The sequence below is a fragment of the Amia ocellicauda genome, chromosome 1, assembly GCF_036373705.1.
Source record: "Amia ocellicauda isolate fAmiCal2 chromosome 1, fAmiCal2.hap1, whole genome shotgun sequence".
Classification (NCBI taxonomy): Eukaryota; Metazoa; Chordata; class Actinopteri; order Amiiformes; family Amiidae; genus Amia; species Amia ocellicauda.
The window spans coordinates 5,426,326-5,447,788 of record NC_089850.1 but is presented as its reverse complement, the minus strand read 5'-3'; the positions used below and the strand labels follow the sequence as shown (position 1 = coordinate 5,447,788).

Here is a 21,463-nt window from a genome sequence, read left to right as displayed (position 1 = left end):
TTATAAATACAAAGTGTGCTATTATTCATGCTCATTCGATTTTCTGTTACAATCTTTCTGACCATGCTGAAAGTCCTCTCTGAGGAGGCATTGCTATGAGGAATGCAAAGTAGTGCCTTCATCAGACTAGCCAGCTGACTGAACCTGGTCTCAGTCTCACTTTTCCCTACAAGGCCCCAGAATCTGTCCACTCTCTCTTCCTGGGTTAACTCCTTGCTGTCTGTGACCTGGTAGTCTGTGAACTCCTCTCTCAGTTTATCTGGATCAAGCCTCAGTTGTGGAAGCATGTGACCTAGCCTTATCACTATGTGGAATGAACATATTTCCAACACATTATCAGTCATGCTTATCAGTCAGGTTAAATACTTAATACTTTAATGTACGGAGCTGGTATTCTTATAATAATAAGATCATTTGAGGGGGTAGGTAAATCACAAAATAACCTGGTTATTAGGTCAACCTGTTTCAGGAGAGATGTCCAGGCGAGAGGCTGGGTCCAACACCTTCAGGTCACTGAGCAGCTGTGAGTCTAAGGGAAAGACCTTCAGCATCTTCCCAATGACTTCCACATAGAAAGCTCTCACTGTCCTAAGAGCACAATTATGACAGAATCACATATTAACCAGGAATCATGAAGAAAGACAAAGGAAGCAAGCAGGTATCATTATTACTGAAGTTATAACTTACTGATATATTTTTGTCCTAAACACGGAGGAAAGTTCTTCATTATCAAGGAATGCTCTGGCCTCAGCCCCAATGAAGAGATCCTCATTCGTCAGCTGGTGTTCGTGTCCATATGATACTTCACTGATTGGAATATCCACAATTAATCTAGCTGGAACAATGTAGCCCAAAGTATCTATTGACCAGTCTTGACATCTCACTGTGTAGCTTATGGATCATCACTCCCTCTGCCTATGGGGCAAACATGGGTAAACTTAAATAAAACAGACATTTATTTTTTATGTATATATAATGCTAGGTCTCCACCATTCATTCTACCTACCTGGAAGGCAGTGTTGAACGCAACCAATGGCTTAAGAGCGGCACTCTTATCTTTATAGAACTATAGATATAGATATAGATATAGAACTTTATCTGAGGATCATTGAAGTAGCCTGCCCGGTTCCTGATTTTAGCACTTCTCTCATCCTCATGACTATTAAAGTAATCCTGCAGAGCAGCGCATTGATTCAGCACTCTTTGTATGCATGTGTGGATGCTGAGCAATCGTGTACTGCAGTATCTGAGCAGATTCAGGTTGTCTGTGTCTGTGAACTGCACAAACTCTTTATACACCTCACTTCTCTTGGCACTACAGGAAACACAAACAACAAAAAATAAGGACAAGAAGAATTACATGAATAGTGGATAAACTGAGTCATTATACCCTATGTACATTTACCGAGAACAAACTAACAGACAAACTTTTCATATTTTATACTGACCTTTTGTGGAAGTGGCTATACACACGAACCAGTAAATCCTCCACTGGGGCCTTCATGGCCTTCATGCCACAGCTTGTGGCAAGTTGGGCAAGGTGGCATATGCAACCCACATCCTGAACATAAGGTTGACTAGCTCTTAGTTTGGTGATGACTGAATGGTGCTTTCCTTTCATTACACTGCAGTTGTCAGAGGTGAAGGCCACCAGGTTATCCCATGGGATTCCTCTATTTCTGTCATAGTCAGACAAATACATTTTTTTGTAAACATTCATGCTATCGAATTCAACTGAGCCTTAAGTGCATTCTTCATTATGTAAATAAACTCACCTCAGAGGTTTCCAGCTTCTCATAAATACTTTCTGCTGTACCCACATTGCAGACTTGCATGTCAATAAATTTGGTCACAACCTCAAGACTGTTCTCATCATACACTCTTGCCAGTATTACAAGTTATTTTTCTTTCTGCATGTTGTTTGACTCATCACAAAGTAATCCAAATGGCTGGGTCTGGCAGATGTTTTTGACCAGATCATCAAGCTCTGGGGCAATGGCACCTAACAAATAATAGCAAGATAAAGAAGAAGAAAAATAAATAGTCAAAGAAGATGGTGATGATGATGTATTCAAGTTTATGTTTTGTTTTAGTTATGTTTTCTGTCAGAAGGCTAACATATTGTAAAACTAGCACAACCAGATTAACTTACCTTTAAGTAGTTGAGTTGTTTTAGTCTTTCCAGAGGAGTATTTTCTCGCTATGGCAGAATCAGGGAACATGCCTGCCACACTAGCGTTGAAGTCATCACAAAATGAAAAAGGAATACTTTTCTTTGTAATCAACATTGCCATTTTCAGTTCCGCCTGTAACACGGTTTCTGCCTCCGTCCGTCCCTTAGTGATGAAGGTCGAAATGGCTGGTGTGCAAGTCTGTGCCTCCGCTGCGCGATTGTGCTGTTGTGATTTAATGTGCTGAGTAACGTCATTTTTCCCACCGTGTCCGATATTAAAATCAGTGCGACACACTTTGCAAAAGGCGTGGGCATTGTCGATATGGCTTCGAGATATGAAATTCAATTCTTCCGTCTAGCTGTTGTTAAATTTACATGTATATATTTTTTTTTTTCCGCCGGAGCACCACCTGAGTCTTCTCCTCCCATTTCTACCAGCGATGCTTGATTCAACGTGGCTCTACTACCTGCGCAGATATCAACTGCGCAACTGGGTTGTAGGTTGCCAGGTTGAGGTCACAAATGGGTTAAAATTTGTATGATGTGTCGATTGTGTCAGTAGGATGCGTTTCATACAAGATCTGGCAACTGGACACCCTTGGAATCATATTGATGTGATTATTTATATAACGAGGTTTGGACCATACAAATTACGGGAGTTTCCCGTAACAAAACGGGAGGGGGGCGGGAGATGGGTGTGAAAGACGGGAGTGTTGACAGGTATGGTGGGTGGAATCGATCGCAACGCTTTTAGATTACCTCATGTCTCGTTCACAGGTTACACATTACAATAATAACGAGCGTAAACATCTTATTTACGGTTATTATATTTTTAAAAATAGTAGCTGCAGCTCGCCTTCCATTCTCGCGTTCGCTCTGCACAGCGTCAAGGTTCCCGCGCTGATGACGTGTGATTGTCTGTGCGAACAAGTTGCGCGGCGGTATGCAAATATAGATTGACAGACAGGAAGGACATCCTATGATTACATTCGGACCGAATGCAATGATTGGTCGATCCTTTTTTAGTCCTGTCCCTTCCACAGAAGATATATCTATCTATCTATCTATCTATATATTTTATATATATATACATTTAGACCACTTAAATTACTGATTGCTATCAGGATGTGAAGAGATTTTCAACCAGTATAACAAAAAATGTTTCTGGAAAAGATTGCTAACCCTACCTTTAAAGAAATTCAGTCTGAATTCAGCTAAACTGAAATGCCTACATGTACCTACCTATTTCTAAACTCAATTTATTAGGTTATTATTTAATTCGTATTATTATTTCAAAGTATTATTTCATTAGGATAATAAAATAATGTTTTGTTGTTTAATGTGAATGCCTGCCAATGTCTTGTTGTTTGCTCGATATATACTGTGCAGGTTGTGGGTCAATTACATTACATTCCTAGAGATACCGTTTTATCACATAGGGTCATGTGTAAAATATCAGCCAGGTGGATGTGAAATCGTGACTTTATACACTTTCTGCTAGTTATACAGGGGAAGGACAGCTAACTAATGCTAGGTTTGTTCCTTGTTTACAATGTTATGGTAGGGGACATCATAGCATTGTTAGCCAATCTATACACTCTTAGAACAAATAATGTGTTAAAAACAACACATGATGTGATGAGTGTGATTAAGGACAACACATGTTGTGTTAAAGTTAACACAGGTTATGTGTAGGAATATTAGCACAAATAATGTGTTATTTAATTAAGACAGCTATGTGTTAGTTTTACTCAGAACATGTGTTGGTTTTGTGTAGGAATATTAGCACAATGTGTTATTTCGTGAACACAGTAATGTGTTAGTTTTACTTAACACGTTGGCCTATATACATATAAATATAAAAAATGAAAAACTATGTGTAGGTTGTTCAATGTAAACAGAAACCGTTATATAAATTATGACTATTACAACATGCAGATGCCATCAAATTCAGTAATTTATTGAGTAAACAACATTACAATAACACATTTAAAATGATCTGTAATTAATTTAATATCCTTAAAATACACAATAATACAGCATGTGAAATATAACAAGTTCATCCAAAATAATTTTGTATTGAGGATTTACATATTTGGGGCCATCAATATTCTGGTAGCTGACATGAATATCAAGTGGTCTGAAGTCTGTTACACCACCAGGGATAATAACAATTTCATACTCCTTGTTTTGACAATTGCATAAGCAAAGAAATGGTCATCAAATTTCAACAGTTAGAATTCGAACAAACATGTGGTAAAATGTGAATAATTTATCCAAATAAAGGCTCTCCTCTCATGTCAGCCTTTAAAGTAAGGGTGTTTCCAGTTCTTTATGTTATACCGAAAACACTAACATAATTAGTTACATAAACTGAGCTGGTAATGTTTAGATCATTCAAATAAGAGGTAGATTCTAGTTTTTGCAGTAACTGTTCATATCTGAATAGAGACCCAATAGTTACTGGAATAGCACTGGGGACAGACATCTTATCAGTCAAAGGTGAACTTAATTTCCAGGTATACATGTGGTGAACCTGATGTTTATAGTCCAATGTCTTACAAAATTACAAACCACATGTACCTGACATTTTAGTGGATTATGCTTTGCCTCAAACCTCGTACACCATAACTGGGATAGTGGGCCAAACATAAACATATTTGGGTAGTGAATCATAAAATTATGTTTGGGAATGAGATTTGGATCAGGACAAAGGGTCCTTAAATAGTTTATGATGGCCTATTATTAACCGTTTTAAAAAACAGCAAGTCCTTTGGTTACTGCTGGAGCGAAAATTATGCAGCATATCTCTCTTAACAAAATAAAAATTAGCCAGTGTTAACTGTTTTTATTAATAAGGTCACCCAATAGAAAGGGTAACACCTGTAAAAGGCACCACATTTGTGAGGCTGTTTGCCTTATTGAATTTCAAGTTAAGAAGCAAACTAGGTTTGTTTTTTCGTTTTCATATCCGTAATCAAAGCTTGCAATTCTTTCATTTAGCTGCTCCAAACTAAACAGTTTTTCATCATATATGAAGTAATATATTGGAAGTAATTTCACTTCCAATGGTGCAACTCCTTCCAGCACATCATGCATTATGTCAACACACACATTCTCAGCGATATGAAAATACTGAATCTCATTTAAACAGGAGTTGTGTTTGATTCCTGTTGTACTAGAATTATTTTGTAAAACATGTTGATGATAATTTTCTTTTGTTCGTTTCTCTATCTGGGGGGTGTACTACGAAGCGAGGTAACTGGTTTATGCAGGTAACTTCAGGAGTAACTTTGCGAGGTCGGGTGTAACTTCCCGGTTAACCCGCACTACGAGAGGTGGATACGTTTTACCCGAGGTCTGCTGTCATGGCAATATACACGTATCTCTGAACTGCTCCGAGCAGGGCATCTTCATGCTTAACTCGGTGTTACCCTGTATAAGCACGGCCCCTCCGCCCACAATCTTGTCAGGACCCAGTCGACATCGGCGCACGGGTTGTGAGAGGCTCACTGCGCAGGGCGAGGGTGTGTAGAGACCATGCAACTCCTCTATCTTACCCTGATGATGCTCTCTATGAAAGATATCGATTCTCATCTGAGGGAATTCAGTATCTTTGCCGACTTCTAGGGCCAGACATCTCAATGCCACTCTCCGGAGTGATGCCCTCACTGTTGAACAGACAGTGTGTGTTGCTGTGGGGTATTTTGCCAGCGGACACTTCATGCATCCCATTGGAGATGCTGAACCTGAGCAGCAATACTGTCTGCCGTGCAGCTCGCAAGGTGGCACTTGCTCTCATTAAACTGCTGGATGCAATTGTTGTGTCCCCTGGCCATTTAAGCGTGCTAAAGATCAAAGAGGCTTTTTATGCGATCGCAAGTAATTCGCAATATAAAAATACTTGGTCTATTTTTAATATGCATAGGGTGGGCCTATATACAGAACACCTTTTTTCATAGGAATCCCGAGGGTGATTGGTGCGATTGACTGTGCGCATATCCCCATTAGAGCACCCCTGCGAGAACATGAGGGGGATTATGTAAATATGAAGTCATTTCACAGCATCAGTGTATTCAGGTATTTGATCATATCAAACTTCTACTTATATTCAAGACGATTAAAGACACATTAGGTGGTGAGCCACAACCAAGAGTGGATTCCCGAAATATGCGTGAATCATGCCCTCCTCCAGTTTTCACTATCACTACTATTTTTCGGTTTGCTGTGAACACATGAATAGGCTATTATAAGTGTAGGCTACACACCATATCATACTGTGTATTAATGATGAGTATTATTAATACACACCACTTGATAGAATAATGTTATATTTCAACTGGACTTGTTGCAGGTGCGCTTTCCACTGGGGTTGCAGCTGAAATGATAAGAAATAAGTTATTCTTAACACAATAGCATTAAATTCATACAGGCAGCCCTACAGCCTAGTGCTTTAGGGAGTAGTTCTTAATTCATTAACAGTGAGTAACGGGTCAATTTCAGAGATAATAATAAATAATAATACATTTTATTTATAGGCACCTTTCACGACACTCAAGGTCACCTTACAAACATAGCACAAAAGAGTCATCCATAAAAACAACAACAATAACAACATTAAGCAAACAATACTATGATATACAATAAAACATTGGAAGATACAAAATATGAACTCAATGCATACATAATCATAAAAAAGCCAATTTAAAAAGGTAAGTTTTAAGACGGATTTTAAAAATATGAAGACTTTCACTGTTACGAATGTCCAGAGGAAGGGAATTCCATAAGTAAGGAGCAGTATATCTAAAGGCTCTAGACCCCATAGTGTTCAAACGAATAAGTGGTATAACAAGAAGAGTTGACGAGGACGATCTAAGGGTACGAGTAGGTGTATAGGTATGAAAAAGATCAGAAACGTATGAGGGAGTAAGATTATTTAAGACCTTGTATGTGTATGTAAGAAGCAACATTTTGAAATCAATTCGGTACTTAACCGGAATCCAATGCAAATGTTGAAGAACAGGTGAAATGTGTTCGATAGGAGGAGTTCTAGAAATGATTCGTGCAGCTGAGTTCTGGACCAGCTGGAGTTTATGAAGAAGTTTGGAAGGAAGACCAAAAAGAAGAGCATTGCAATAATCAATACAGGATGTAAGTAACCAGTGCATGAATAAGAATGGCAGTACTGTTCAATGTGAGAGAGGGACGAAGACGATTAATATTACGTAAGTGAAAATATGCAGAGCGAGTTATGTTATTAACATGGGCTTCAAAAGATAAGGTGCTATCAAGGACAACACCCAGACTCTTGACCTGTAATGAAGGAGAAACAGTGGACTGATCGATAGTCACAGAAAAACTATCAGTTTTTCCCAAAATAGAGATGTAGCCCATGTGTAGGCTATAATTGAATTATCCTAATTGTTTTCATATATTTAGATAGACTATTTTACGTGTCCTTACATCTCAATCATATTACAAATAAAAGAAGAATCCGTAAGACAAAATAGAGAACATATGACAAGAACACTGTTCTTACAAATTTACTCTGTCAGCAATGCGCTGCCAACAAGCCTCCCTGGCTTTGTTGGCTGCCACAGTGTTGGATTTAGCCGCTAACTTTTCTTTAAACCCCTCATATCCTGACATTACCAGTGTGCATTGTTCCGGGGACAATACGGCGCAGAGCCATTATGCACAAACTCAGCCTGCGCTGCCAGACGCGCCCCTTTCACATGAACGCACAAAAACTCCAGTTAAGTTCACACCGAGTCAACTAACCGACATCTTACTCGCCGTCGTAGTACCGTTTAACACCAGTTTAGGCAATCAGAGTTCGTCAATCCTGACTTTCCGTGATAACCCCGAGTTAAATCTGAGTAGGTTAAACTCCCTTCGTAGTACACCCCTCTGGTCTTCATCATATACACATTGTGAAGTTTGTTTGTCAACAAGGCAAAAATGACACAATTTGTTTGCTGAAAAACTCTCTAAATAGCCACAGATTGAATGACTTCCTAGATTGTCTGCTGTTAACAAGCAAATAGTCCCATAAAGCAAATGAGGAATGTTATTAAATTCAACCTCAACACCAACCGTTTCAAGCTTTTTAATGTCCTACAACAAGGGGTCCAAAAAATTTTCAAATCCATATTTTTCTTTGTCAGTAGAATTAAAGAGAAGGCATGAGTGAATATTTGCAAGTGAAGAATTATACTTTGTGGGCAAGTTTCTCAAAGTAAAATAAATTGCTCCCATTTTATGAATTTTGGTTTTTGATCCCAAAGGATTAGTCTGTTCCAAATCATCAGAATATACCTGAATCTGTAATGCTTCTGGAAACCTGTTGTAAAGTGGGTGAACAGCAAAATTAAATCCATCACAATAGTCACGCATTATTTTATCTTCACTTTTGTTAGTCTGCATGTACAGCTGCTGCATTCTTTCATTAGTAAAAATACATTTGATAGTTTCAATTATAGAAATGTACTGACATGTTTCTGCCATTAATGTTTGTTTCATTAATTTGTTGTTTCTTAATGTATCTGCCCTATGGCCAAGGAATATTTTTGTGAGCTTTACAAGGGAAAACTTTTCAGCAAAATATCTCTTAATCTTAAAAGGACTAGCAATGTCTTCAAACATATTTCTTGCCTTTTCAAAATCCTGCATCAATGTTTGAACAAAAATGTTATCATGTTGGATTTCAAGACTATTAAACGCTGCACTTGTTGATTCCTGTAAATGGTCTAAGGTCCTGCCAAGAATTTATTTCATACAGGTTATGCCATTTTGAACATCCGTAAAAGCAGTATTTGATGAGGAGTACATTTAGGCTACAAATGAAGCAGCGCAGTCAGTGAGAGTCACGTTTGTTTTGGTTCCGAGAGTGGTTTCAGGTATTTCAACATTTACAGCTGTACAGGATTCAGCAATACTTTGATGAGACAGATCTTCATCTACAGCTTGACTTGATTGACTGGTGTTTTCAAGTGAATCATTTCACTCAAGTGAACACATGTTGTGGTCTCTGTTAAGATGTTTTGAATAAGAGTTATAATTATGGTATGTCCTTTGGCAACCATCTTGAGTGCAGATAACTGTAAAATCCTGACCATCTGACAAGGCATGTATTTCACGAAGATGCCACATAAGTTTTCTGATTTCCCTTGAAATATACTGAAAACATTGAGGACATTTATACATGCATAAGGTTATTCTGTATTAGGCCTAAGATTGCAGTTTTGAAATAAGTTCGATCACTTTTGATCTTTTCCCACTGAACTTAGAGAAAGGAATGTCATAAAGAAACTCAAAGAATGAAAAAAATGATGTAAATTGGCAGGATTACGAGAGGTTACAAACCCAGTACATGTTAAACAGCTTGTCAATAGCACAGGTAAGACTTTCATCCTCAAGTGGAATAGCAATTTTGTAATTCCTGGCGATGATGACATACTGCTTGGCTCCGCTGCTCAGATTACCAATGCAGACCAGGTGAGGCTGAATGCATTTCACAGGCGTCTCTGTATTTTCCAAGAATAGGGAAGAAATGCTGGTCCCAGACTTAACATGAAAAGGTGAAAAAGAGCAAATTAAAAAATGCTGCAATACATGATTAAAACTAATTTTTATATTTTTTATAATAAGCATTTCTATTTGTAATCTGTTGATTCCATTAAGGGGGGGGCTGCAAGTTTTCAATGTGAATTTACACGTTTCTCGTATTCTTTTGCTATGCTTCTTGTGTAGTATATCATTTTGTATTCGATGCATTTGGAAAACCGCATTTTTAAATTAGAAGAATGTATGCATGTATTTCAAATCAGTAGGCCAGGCAGCAGCTGACCAGAGGCGATCTGGCCTGGAGAATGGTAGGGGAAACACTGATGATAATAATGAAAAACACAACCATCTTTATAATTTCTGAATATCTTAACACTGACCTGACTGCTGACTTGACACTGCATTTACTCCACCCTGCGCCTCTCCCCAGACATTGTAGGTGGCAGGAGATGGGTCAGCACCTTGATCATGATGTAGCAGAGCTTATCTTTGGAGAGGGAAAAAAAAACAGCTATTATAATGGGTACTGCTAATGCATAACTTCTGAAATGTTTGAAAACATGTATTTTTACTTAAATTCTGGAGCTGAATTTGTAATGATTAAGAAATAAAAGTCCTCTCAGTATGCCCACAAAACTACCGACACTATGATTTCATGGGCCAAAGTTGGAGCAATTGACATCACAATGTAGTCTACAGAACCTGGCATTTTGTGAGTGCATAACAAGAAGCATATTTTTAAAATTACAAGCTGCAGATTTGAAAAAATATAAAAATACAAAAAATGTTGTAGGTACTAATGTAAATGGGTACATTGCGTTTGAACTAAAAAGTATCCTTAATGACTACAGAAGACAAGCATCTGGTTTTCATTTGTTTTACCATCACTTTGATCATTACTCTCCAACAGCAAGGTTTGAATGTCATCTTTTTTCCAATGCTGCTACTTACTTATAGTTCCTTCCCACCTTCTGATAAAAAGGTCTGCTTTGCCATCAGTGAGCTTAGTAAACTCAAAGTCAAGCTAAAATAAAATAAAATGTACTGATATGTATAACATTAAATATGGCAACAAATATGGTTATATTATTATGGTATGAATAAAAATTGAGTGAATTAATAATTGTATTGAGCACATTTATTGTTAAAAGGAAATAAAAGTATTTAAAGTGAGTGACTATATGACTGAAACATATGCACATCATCACTCAATTACTCAGACAGTTGATTGGACACTGGGTATGGAGTGATGTCAACTGTTGAAATGCAAGCTTGACTTAAAGCAATAAAGAAAATCACAGAAAAACACCAATATGCCACGTCTGTCAAGAGCGCAGGTCCTGCACCGGCTCTAAAATACAGTTCGTCATTGATCTTGTGAATTGTATTCAAAAATCAGTGATAAGTCTTTTGATGATCATTATATTTATGAGCTGACCAAATCCTGTAAAACTGTTGACTTATAACATATATGGTTTCACTAACTCTAATTAGTTCTAATCTTGGCCTACTTTATTTTTGGCTCAAATATTTGTATTTAATTTGGGGGGGGGAAACAGTGCTGTACGATAAAAATAAGACAAGATGTGATGAGGCGTTTGTCCCGAACCTCATCACGAACAATAGTGTTTTTAATGACAACAAATACACACCGATGGCGATGCATTAAACCCACAGCGTCATTGCCGCAGAATGGCCATTAACGTTAACATAAGATCCTTACCTTGCGCAAATAGCACCCGCGGAGCTTCCATGTAAACACACCAGACATTCAATCTCGGTGAAAGACTGGAATAGACACTTTTGTGTTTAAATGTGCTTTTGCGCCCTGTATTGCCTTTTTGTTTCTTGTCTGTTAAGGAAAGGTAAACGCTAAAAGGGTTACAGCGGAGCTCATTGCTTCCGGGTTTGAGCTTTGCTGTGTTCGCTCCTAGGGCCCGGGAGCGACACCTAGTGGTTTCTTTCAGACAGTGTTCTGGACCATACATGCAGAAGCAGGGGGCATCGAGTGTAATGGCAATTTCTCCTTAAAACACACATTCATATGGAGATGTATGACAATAGTGTTTGTTTCTTTCGTGTCATGTGATGCAGAAATGTTTTCTTTTTGTAATTGACTACTCTGGAACTAAAGCTTATGCATAAGAATTAAGGCTATAGAACATTTAGCCTTACCTGTATTTTTAGCAAAGTGGACCGGTCCAATCAGGGGAAGCTTCAGGAAGAGGATAAAATAGGCCTTACCTCAACCTGACGTCAGTTCTGTTTTGTTGAAGCCTGAGTAAGGTAATGGCTGCAGGAGCAGGAAGCCCGGAGAGCCATTTGCTTAATTTGCAAAATGTGGATTCTGTAGTTGACAGGATATGAAAAGAGATGAGGAAAGTGAACGACTTGACCTCACAATGTAAAGCTCTGGCAGATGAAAGAGACCAAATAGACACAGAAAGGAAAGAGAGCAGGGTTTGGTTGTATGAGGCTGAGGTGAAGATGGTTAAACTGAAAAAATAATTGAGAACCGTTTCAGACAAATTAGCCCGGACAAGTTTTAGAAATGTCAATAAAAGGATTAGATGTAGAGATGACAAAAATCAAGAAATGCAGAGAGAGGCACTTCAGCTTTACGAGGAGAAAGATCAGCTTGCATTGACTAATGCTAAGTTAGAGCAGAGCATTGAGGTGCTAAAGAGATGCAGAAGCAGATGTATAGTAAAATAAGAGATCATGAAACTGAATTACTATAAAATAAAATCTCCAATGGATGGTGAACAATGGATGGCTTAAGTGTGGCAGACAAGGTTCTAGAGTTAAATGAAGAGGTGAAGAAGTGAAGAGAGAGTTCTTCGAGAACAAGACCGAAACATACCTGGAAAATAGATACACAGATGAAGTGTATATGGACTCAGTTGCTAATATGGGAGTTAGTACCCATAAGGCATCTCAGGTTGTTAGAGTAGTTTTAGAAAAACTGGGTGGTACACAGATGAAAGACTACAGAGTAGAATTCTTACAGAAAATGATTAGACCCTCTGCACAGATGGGACAACAAAAATAGTATGGCACTACTGGCATCTTTTTTTAAGGATGGTATAAGGATGCATTTAGGACTCAGCGAACAGGCATCAGGCTCTGCTCAGTGTGCATTTGATACCGTCAGAGAAATGGTTCAAGTGGGGGGTGTGACTTGAATGTAATTTTTTGTTAGTGAAATTATCACAATTACAAATCTTGTGGGGGACAGAGCTGCAACTGAGAAGAAAATCAATGACATTTTGTCTTAGTACAGATCAGATATTCTTCCAGAGATTGTGGAAGACTTTGAACAGAACAGTGAGGTTGATAAGGCTAAACTTAGACTTTTAAATTAGCTTTTCTGTGGATTCCATTTAGTTGATGGTTTGGCCCACCAGGCTGATATAACACTTTCTATCTGGTACAGATTATTTTTTGGTGGAGACAAAGTAGGTAGTTTGTGCTTACATTGGGTACACAAAACAGTAGGCGAAAGCGGGACAGTTAGATTGATCAGAACTGTATGCAAGGCAGTGCAGAAAAGAGGCTGTGAAAAAAGTTGAAAACTAGTGCAATTCAAGACATTTCTGTTAGGCAAGTATAAATCTGAATTTATGCCACTGGTACCATTCAAAGGTATCAGAATCGCTACATTTTTCAGTGCAGCTGGGATTGTTACCTGTACTTTGATTTGCTGGAATTCAGAAGAGAAATTCAGCAAAAACTGCTTCCACCAATTTGTTTTAATGCTGATCTAAACGTTTGTATTTGGCAGGATGTAGAGCACTTTGATTAATTTGTAAAATTGTGACAGAGCCTTTTTTGAGATGAATGACAGCTATCAGGAACTTGTCCGCAAACTGAAAGCATGGCGGTCAGACGGCCAGAGTTTTGTTAGAGGAGATGTTCAGTTGTTAGATGATGTTGAAGTGAGTGTGGAGCCTGTCCTTCAGAAACGTACAGAGGAGACAACTGCAGATTTTGACAGCATGACTGTGCAGGTAGTTGAGTTAATTCTAGCTAGTCTTGTTAAAGTGTGCCGCAGGGGTTCCCAAAGCGCGGCCCTCAGGGATGTTTGGTGCGGGCCCCCAAAGCAAACCTTCAACCCCCACTTTTCTGAACCTTTACTATATTTGTACACTTTCTGAACATTTTCTGTTACAAAGTGCACATGTAATTTGAGGGAAAATAATAAAACAACAATTAAAATTGAATAAATGTTCCCCAATGGAAATTTATAGGAAATTAAAAGATATGATTTGGGACATATTTAGTTTTCATTGGTGGTTAATTTTCTACTGCGGCCCCCCCATCCCATGCAACCTCTGGAAACTGGCCCCCCATCACCAGACATTGGGAACCCCTGACCTAGAGCATGGGTGATATTCTGAGGTTTCGGTGCCTCGGTTTGCGTTTCGGTGCCATTTATATGCCAGAGACCATTTTTTTTGGTATAACTAAAAGACACAGAAATATTTAAATCGTGCACATCACAGAACATTTACTGCACTTAACATACAGTGTTGGATGGATGGCAACTGTAAACACAAGTATTATAGTTTTAGGAAAACTTTTTCCAGAATTCAGTAACCATTCAAACATTTTCTTCAGAACAATAGAGTGCAGGTAGCTAATAACACTCATGTATATTTTGGTAATTTTAAAACATAACACTGAGCATTCCATGACTGGTTTAGTCTGGCTTGTTGTAGTAACATTCAATTCATGTTTTATGTTTTACTGCATTATTATTGCATAGATTTATAATATATTGAAAATGTGTTCCATATGGGAATTTAATGTCCTTTTATTTGATATACAGAACATGCATGTAACACACACTGATAATGATACAGACCAGAAAATAATACAGTAAATAACAGGCAAATACATTGTCCTGTGCTTGCTACACAGCCATAGTTGATCCGTTAAACATTATTAATACTGGATATAGTAAAGGTAACTCATTAATACTGTGTAACTTACATTTTAATACGTTTTAAAAGCAATTGTCGGTTAAGAATCTTAAACTCAGATAGACAGAAAATAAAAAACAAAATTGAGCAGCATTACCGAGGCCTATATTATGAATATGCGTTTAGATATAGCTGAATCAATAATATTTGTTTTGTAAATACGTGCTATTTATTGTTATGAATCAGTGGACACTAGAACTGCATAGACACATATTTTGGGCGGCTTTTGCAATTAAAAATTAAATACCTCTGCGTATGTGAATTTCTCCCACTTATCTGTTCTTATTTTTTACTAAAAATCTGAATTAAATACCTATATGGCGTTTTCTGTAAACTCATCAAATGTAATAAGTTATAAATACTTTCTACAGTTTATGCTGTAGGCTTGAATACAATAAAGCCGACAATCTGGACTTTGTAATGAACTCAGTCATTTTAAAATAATTTGTATTGTGCTGAGAGCTGAAACACGTAAATGTCTACACATATTAGGGCTGCACGATATATCGGATTGGAAGGATGAAGGATACAGACTGTCAGATTGATAGCCTAAACTCTGAATGCCAGGGCTGATAACCTATGGCATTAATGTTTCATATTTAAATATCTTTGTTATCTTTTTTTTTTTTTTTTTAATATGTGAAGCCAGTTCTTCACCTCTTCAACACTTCAATGCTGCTAATACAAGAGGAAGACACAGACTTGACCAAGACCTTGAAAAATGGAGATGTTGCACTACATCAACAAGAAATATAGAGATGAAGCTACTCAGGAGCTGCTAGATGTAGGTTCAAGATGGACTTCATCAGTGAAGACAACAAGCCCCAAGTCAAGGCCTGAGTGGCATCAGAGATGATGTAATGCCAGGAGGATACATCAAGCAGCAGCACTGAAGTGGAGCCTGAAGTTGCTGATACGTCCCAGGCAAAGTAAGCCAAGAAGTCCTTGGGAAGTTTCTTTAAACAGAGCGCAGCTGCAGCAAAGGGTGATTTCTCTCTGACCCGTAAGGATGCTGTGGAAGCAGAATTAAACAACTACACCATAGACAAAGAGGAAGATCCACTTGCATGGTGGAAAACACATAGAGTAAACTTTCCACATCTCGCCAAGCCTGCCCGCAAGTATCTATCCATTCCTGCTACAAGTTCCCCCTCAGACAGGCTTTTCAGTACAAGTGGCAACATCGTCATTTGCCAACGCTCTTGTCTCAAGCCTGTAATGGTGGATAGACTGGTATTCTTTGCCAAACACCTTTAAGATTGAGTGAGCAATGCATACATGCTTAAAGTCAAGTTATTATATTAGAATATTTATTATATTATGCAACAGTTGTGAGAAATACATTTATGTATTTTACTAGGTACTCTGTTTAGAAAGAAACCAGATTTTATACAATTGAAAAGTTTAATTTTAATTGTATTTGTCCAGCCATGATGACCAACACTTTGTTTTACTTTGGCACTGTTGCTAAGAAAAGTTTATTTTAAAAACAGAAGTTTGTGAAATACAATGGTTCTGTGTTGATATGTTATTTATTATAAGTTCATTGGTATTTATTACAAGTTTAGTTTAACTTATTTTATTACAAGTTATTTGTTTTATAAACATTTTATTTTATGTTGTATTTTTGTAAACCACACAGGGTTGGTGTATAGCTGCTCTTTTTTATTTTTCAAATGGTTTAAATTAAAAGATGTTTATTGTTTAATTTTGTATTTAAAAAATTACTTATTTTGTCATTCACATGAATTACATATTGTGATAATGAAACTTCCCCCTTAGTGTAATGCTCTGTTTTAACCTGGTTGGAGTAGAGATAAATCCTCTTGTAATCTCCTGGATCCCTTCTAGACACCACACTTCTTCATTCACAAATGAGCCCCTTTATTTTAGGGTAAGCAACATGCATTATTAATATCATAACATGTTAGATCATTGACTTTAGCCTGAATTGATAGAAGAGTATTACATGGATACAATGGAACCATGGTGAATTAAACAGTGTATTAATTATTATAATAAAATAAATTACCCAAAATAAGTAAAAAAGTAAAAAGTCATTTTCAGTTTCTTTTTTTAATGTTTATTTTCCATGAAGATGCAGTTCCCTACAAAATCACCCCAATCATTCTTGAATAATTAATTCTTCTCAAATAGAGCTATTCAAGTCATCTGGTGAAGTCATTCTGTATTTTTTCAAATCGTATGTCAGTTTTTTTCCAATATCGTGCAGCCCTAAGACATATATTATCATTATTTTATTAGCAGATGACACAAAATATACACCTGATCTAGCTCTCATCTGCCTGTCCTCTCATTGGCTCAGCAAGTTTCTAACTTTCCTTTGGTGTTCACTGTTGATCTCTTTGCAGACCCAGGTCTCTGGATCAATGCCTTGATCAGTCACTGTCTGATTATGTGCTAATTGTTTTGTCTCAGGTGTGGCTGGCAAAAGGCTGGCTGCTGTTAGCATTTTTTAGACTGCTGTTGGCACTACAATTCACTATCTACAGGACTGAAGATGCCCCTCACCCAGCGCAGCACATGGGCACACGGAATAAAGACATTGCCTAGTTGCTAAATGCAACACAGACAGACCTGTGGTAAATGCATTTCAGTGTTGAAAAGTATATACACAGTCAAACCCATTTTAAAGCGCTTTCACACTGCATAAGATGTTATATTTTATTTCTATGCTATTTTTATAACTGTTTGTTAATTGTATGTTTGCTAGCATATATGCATTCCAATTTCTACACCAGTTTACAGTTTATTAGTTTGTTCATGTTTATATGCGCTCGTTTTGAACAAATAAGAAAAATACTTACATTTTCAATTGTGAATGCAGTGTTGCTGTCGTGCAAATGTTGTGTGATGTTCATATGTAAAAAAAATTAAGTTTAATCCAACTGTTTATTTTTCGTTTTCGTAACATAGTTGTTTTATAAAGGAGATGCATTTTGCGGGTGCGGTGGTTGTATTTAATCCGAAATCTCGGCGGTTCTAGTATTAAGAGCTCACCGATTGTAATCAGTCCAATTAATACCAAAATTTAACAAAAATACTACAGAAAAGTGATGCAATGTCTTCGCGAATTGTGATAATCCAGGATTTCCTTTTGTTTGTCTACTGGAAATCTGTGAAATGACAGAGCTTTATATCTGTCATAAGGGGAATCACTCACACGGCTAGGAACACAACAGTGATACATGTTTGTTTATCGCACTTCCGGAACTGACGCTTTCAGAGTTCTCGTTTCGCTGGGACCGTGAATTAGGTCCATTGGTTACAACAACGTCTGACTCTTCTTTGTTTCCACCCGAGGTGTATGGTATCACTGCACGGACAAAAAGCCTTCTTGTTTTTGTTATCACAAAATTTTCGTTATACAAGTACAGTGCTCCGATACTTCGATATTACCGAATGCATAGCTCAGAACGGTTTCTGAAATTTGGTATCGCGGTAGTATTGAAGTATCGGTATTTTTGACAACCCTAGTCTCTATGGTTACCTATGTAGTAGCCCCAGGATAGAACAGTGTGTCTCTATGGTTACCTATGTAGTAGCCCCAGTATGGAACAGTGTGTCTCCATGGTTACCTGGTCCCAGTATAGAACAGTGTGTCTCTATGGTTACCTATGTAGTAGCCCCAGTAAAGAACAGAGTGTCTCTATGGTTACCTAGTCCCAGTATAGAACAGTGTGTCTCTATGGTTACCTATGTAGTAGACCCAGTAAAGAACAGTGTGTCTCTATGGTTACCTATGTAGTAGTCCCAGTATAGAACAGTGTGTCTCTATGGTTACCTATGTAGTAGTCCCAGTATAGAACAGTGTGTCTCTATGGTTACCTATGTAGTAGGCTGAGAGAGGTCCTTTGGATTGGATAAAAAATATCTAATCTCTAGGGATGATGACAAACAATAATGTCCTTTCCATTGGTCAATACCATGCCTATGTTCTGCAGTTGCGCAAACGCCAGCAAAGATGCGATGTAAACAAAATGCATGTCTCTATCGCAAATCGTTTCCCCATAACTGAATACTTCATAATTGATGAATACTTATCCAACACAAAAACTTTGTTTAATAAATATGTAAAAATGCATTATTAGAAGATGTATGGAAATGGCATAATAACAGAAGACCTGTCAACTCTCATTATTATTGTTGCCCGACATTATCACAACTTTTTATTGTCACAATTTCAAATTAACTATAAAGGTTGTGACTATTTGTTTATAAAGAATTATTTTGCAATTACATCTGTAATTGACCGACCAATATGTTTTTCTTTTAAAATTTTTATACATTTTCGTTCAATTGCCAGTTTAGCAATGTGAGCTGCAATGAAAATGCCTTAACATTAGTGTCCTTGTGGCAATGCTCTCCGGTCACAACAGGGAAATACAAAATGTATAAGACCTACCTAGCTAGCTAATTTGTACAATCTACTTGACTAAACGATTGACTTTTCCACGTTTCCAAACCACTCTCAACACACAGACTGCCGTCTACGTTCGGAAACACACACCTGTGTGCTCGAGTTACAGCGAATAAAAAATAAATAGCAACAGCTGGCTGTGTATGTAATATGAATGCGTTTGTTGCTCATCCTTCCTTTTCTGTCATTGCTAGTTTCGCAGAAGAGTGTTCGGCTTTTAGGTGGGTTAACATATCAGCTGTAGATTCGAGGTAGTTTAATTGCACTGCACATATTATACACGTACACCGATCAGCCATAACATTATGACCACTGACAGGTGAAGTGAATAACACTGATAATCTCGTTATCATGGCACCTGTCAGTGGGTGGGATATATTAGGCAGCAAGTGAACATTTTGTCCTCAAAGTTGATGTGTTAGAAGCAGGAAAAATGGGCAAGTGTAAGGATCTGAGCGACTTTGACAAGAGCCAAATTGTGATGGCTAGATGACTGGGTCAGAGCATCTCCAAAACTGCAGCTCTTGTAGGGTGTTCCTGGTCTGCAATGGTCAGTACCTACCAAAAGTGGTCCAAGGAAGGAAAAGCAGTGAACCGGCGACAGGGTCATGGGCAGCCAAGGCTCATTGATGCATGTGGGGAGCGAAGGCTGGCCCGTGTGGTCCGATCCAACAGACAAGCTACTGTAGCTCAAATTGCTGAAAAAGTTACTGCTGGTTCTGATAGAAAGGTGTCAGAACACACAGTGCATCGCAGTTTGTTGAGTATGGGGCTGCGTAGCCGCAGACCAGTCAGGGTGCCCATGCTGACCCCTGTCCACTGCTGAAAGCGCCTACAATGGGCACGTGAGCATCAGAACTGGACCACGGAGCAATGGAAGAAGGTGGCCTGGTCTGATGAATCACGAGTTCAAGGTGTTGACTTGGCCTCCAAATTCCCCAGATCTCAATCCAATCGAGCATCCGTGGGATGTGCTGGACAAACAAGTCTGATCCATGGAGGCCCCACCTCGCAACTTACAGGACTTAAAGGATCTGCTGCTAACGTCTTGGTGCCAGATACCACAGCACACCTTCCAAGGTCTAGTGGAGTCCATGCTTCGATGGGTCAGGGCTGTTTTGGCGGCAAAAGGGGGACCTACACAATATTAGGCAGGTGGTCATAATGTTATGGCTGATCGGTGCACAGTGAGGGAAAAAAGTATTTCAGAAAAGCGCATTTCAAAAAAGTTATAAATTGATTTGCATGTTAATGAGTGAAATAAGTATTTGATCCCATATCAATCAGCAAGATTTCTGGCTCCCAGGTGTCTTTTATACAGGTAACGAGCTGAGATTAGGAGCACTCTCTTAAAGGGAGTGCTCCTAATCTCAGCTCGTTATCTGTATAAAAGACACCTGTCCACAGAAGCAATCAATCAATCAGATTCCAAACTCTCCACCATGGCCAAGACCAAAGAGCTGTCCAAGGATGTCAGGGACAAGATTGTAGACCTACACAAGGCTGGAATGGGCTACAAGACCATCGCCAAGCAGTTGGTGCGATTATTCACAAATGGAAGAAACACAAAATAACTTGTGGTCAGATGAGACCAAAATCGAGCTCTTTGGCATCAACTCAACTCGCCGTGTTTGGAGGAGGAGGAATGCTGCCTATGACCCCAAGAATACCATCCCCACCGTCAAACATGGAGGTGGAAACATTATGCTTTGGAGGTGTTTTTCTGCTAAGGGGACAGGACAACTGCACTGCATCAAAGGGATGATGGACGGGGCCATGTACTGTCAAATCTTGGGTGAGAACCTCCTTCCCTCAGCCAGGGCATTGAAAATGGGTCATGGATGGGTATTCCAGCATGACAATGACCCAAATGACAGCCAAGGCAACAAAGGAGTGGCTCAAGAAGAAGCACATTAAGGTCCTGGAGTGACTTAGCCAGTCTCCAGACCTTAATCCCATAGAAAATCTGTGGAGGGAGCTGAAGGTTCGAGTTGCTAAACGTCAGCCTCGAAACCTTAATGACTTGGAGAGGATCTGCAAAGAGGAGAGGGACAAAATCCCTCCTGAGATGTAGTTGGCCACCAGGTTTGCACACAAGAAACGTCTGACCTCTGTGATTGCCAACAAGGGTTTTGCCACCAAGTACTAAGTCGAAGGGGTCAAATACCCTCATTAACATGCAAATCAATTTATAAATTTTTTGAAATAAAATAGTTTTTCCCCTCACTGTATGTGCTTCTCTGTAAGGAAGCCATGGAGTGTGTTGTAGCGCAGATTTCCTCAAATATACGCAGACCT

The 21,463-nt window shown here is 38.5% G+C and overlaps 1 long non-coding RNA gene across 1 annotated transcript; it reads right to left on the bottom strand.

Moving 5' to 3' along the window:
• Positions 1-8,901: 8,901 nt before the first annotated feature.
• Positions 8,902-11,652, bottom strand: LOC136752699 (uncharacterized). Its single transcript, XR_010817341.1, has 3 exons — positions 11,463-11,652; positions 10,120-10,226; positions 8,902-9,739 (listed from the first exon to the last, which is right to left on the bottom strand). It is a non-coding gene; the product is annotated as an uncharacterized LOC136752699 (long non-coding RNA).
• Between the last annotated feature and the right edge of the window lie 9,811 nt (positions 11,653-21,463).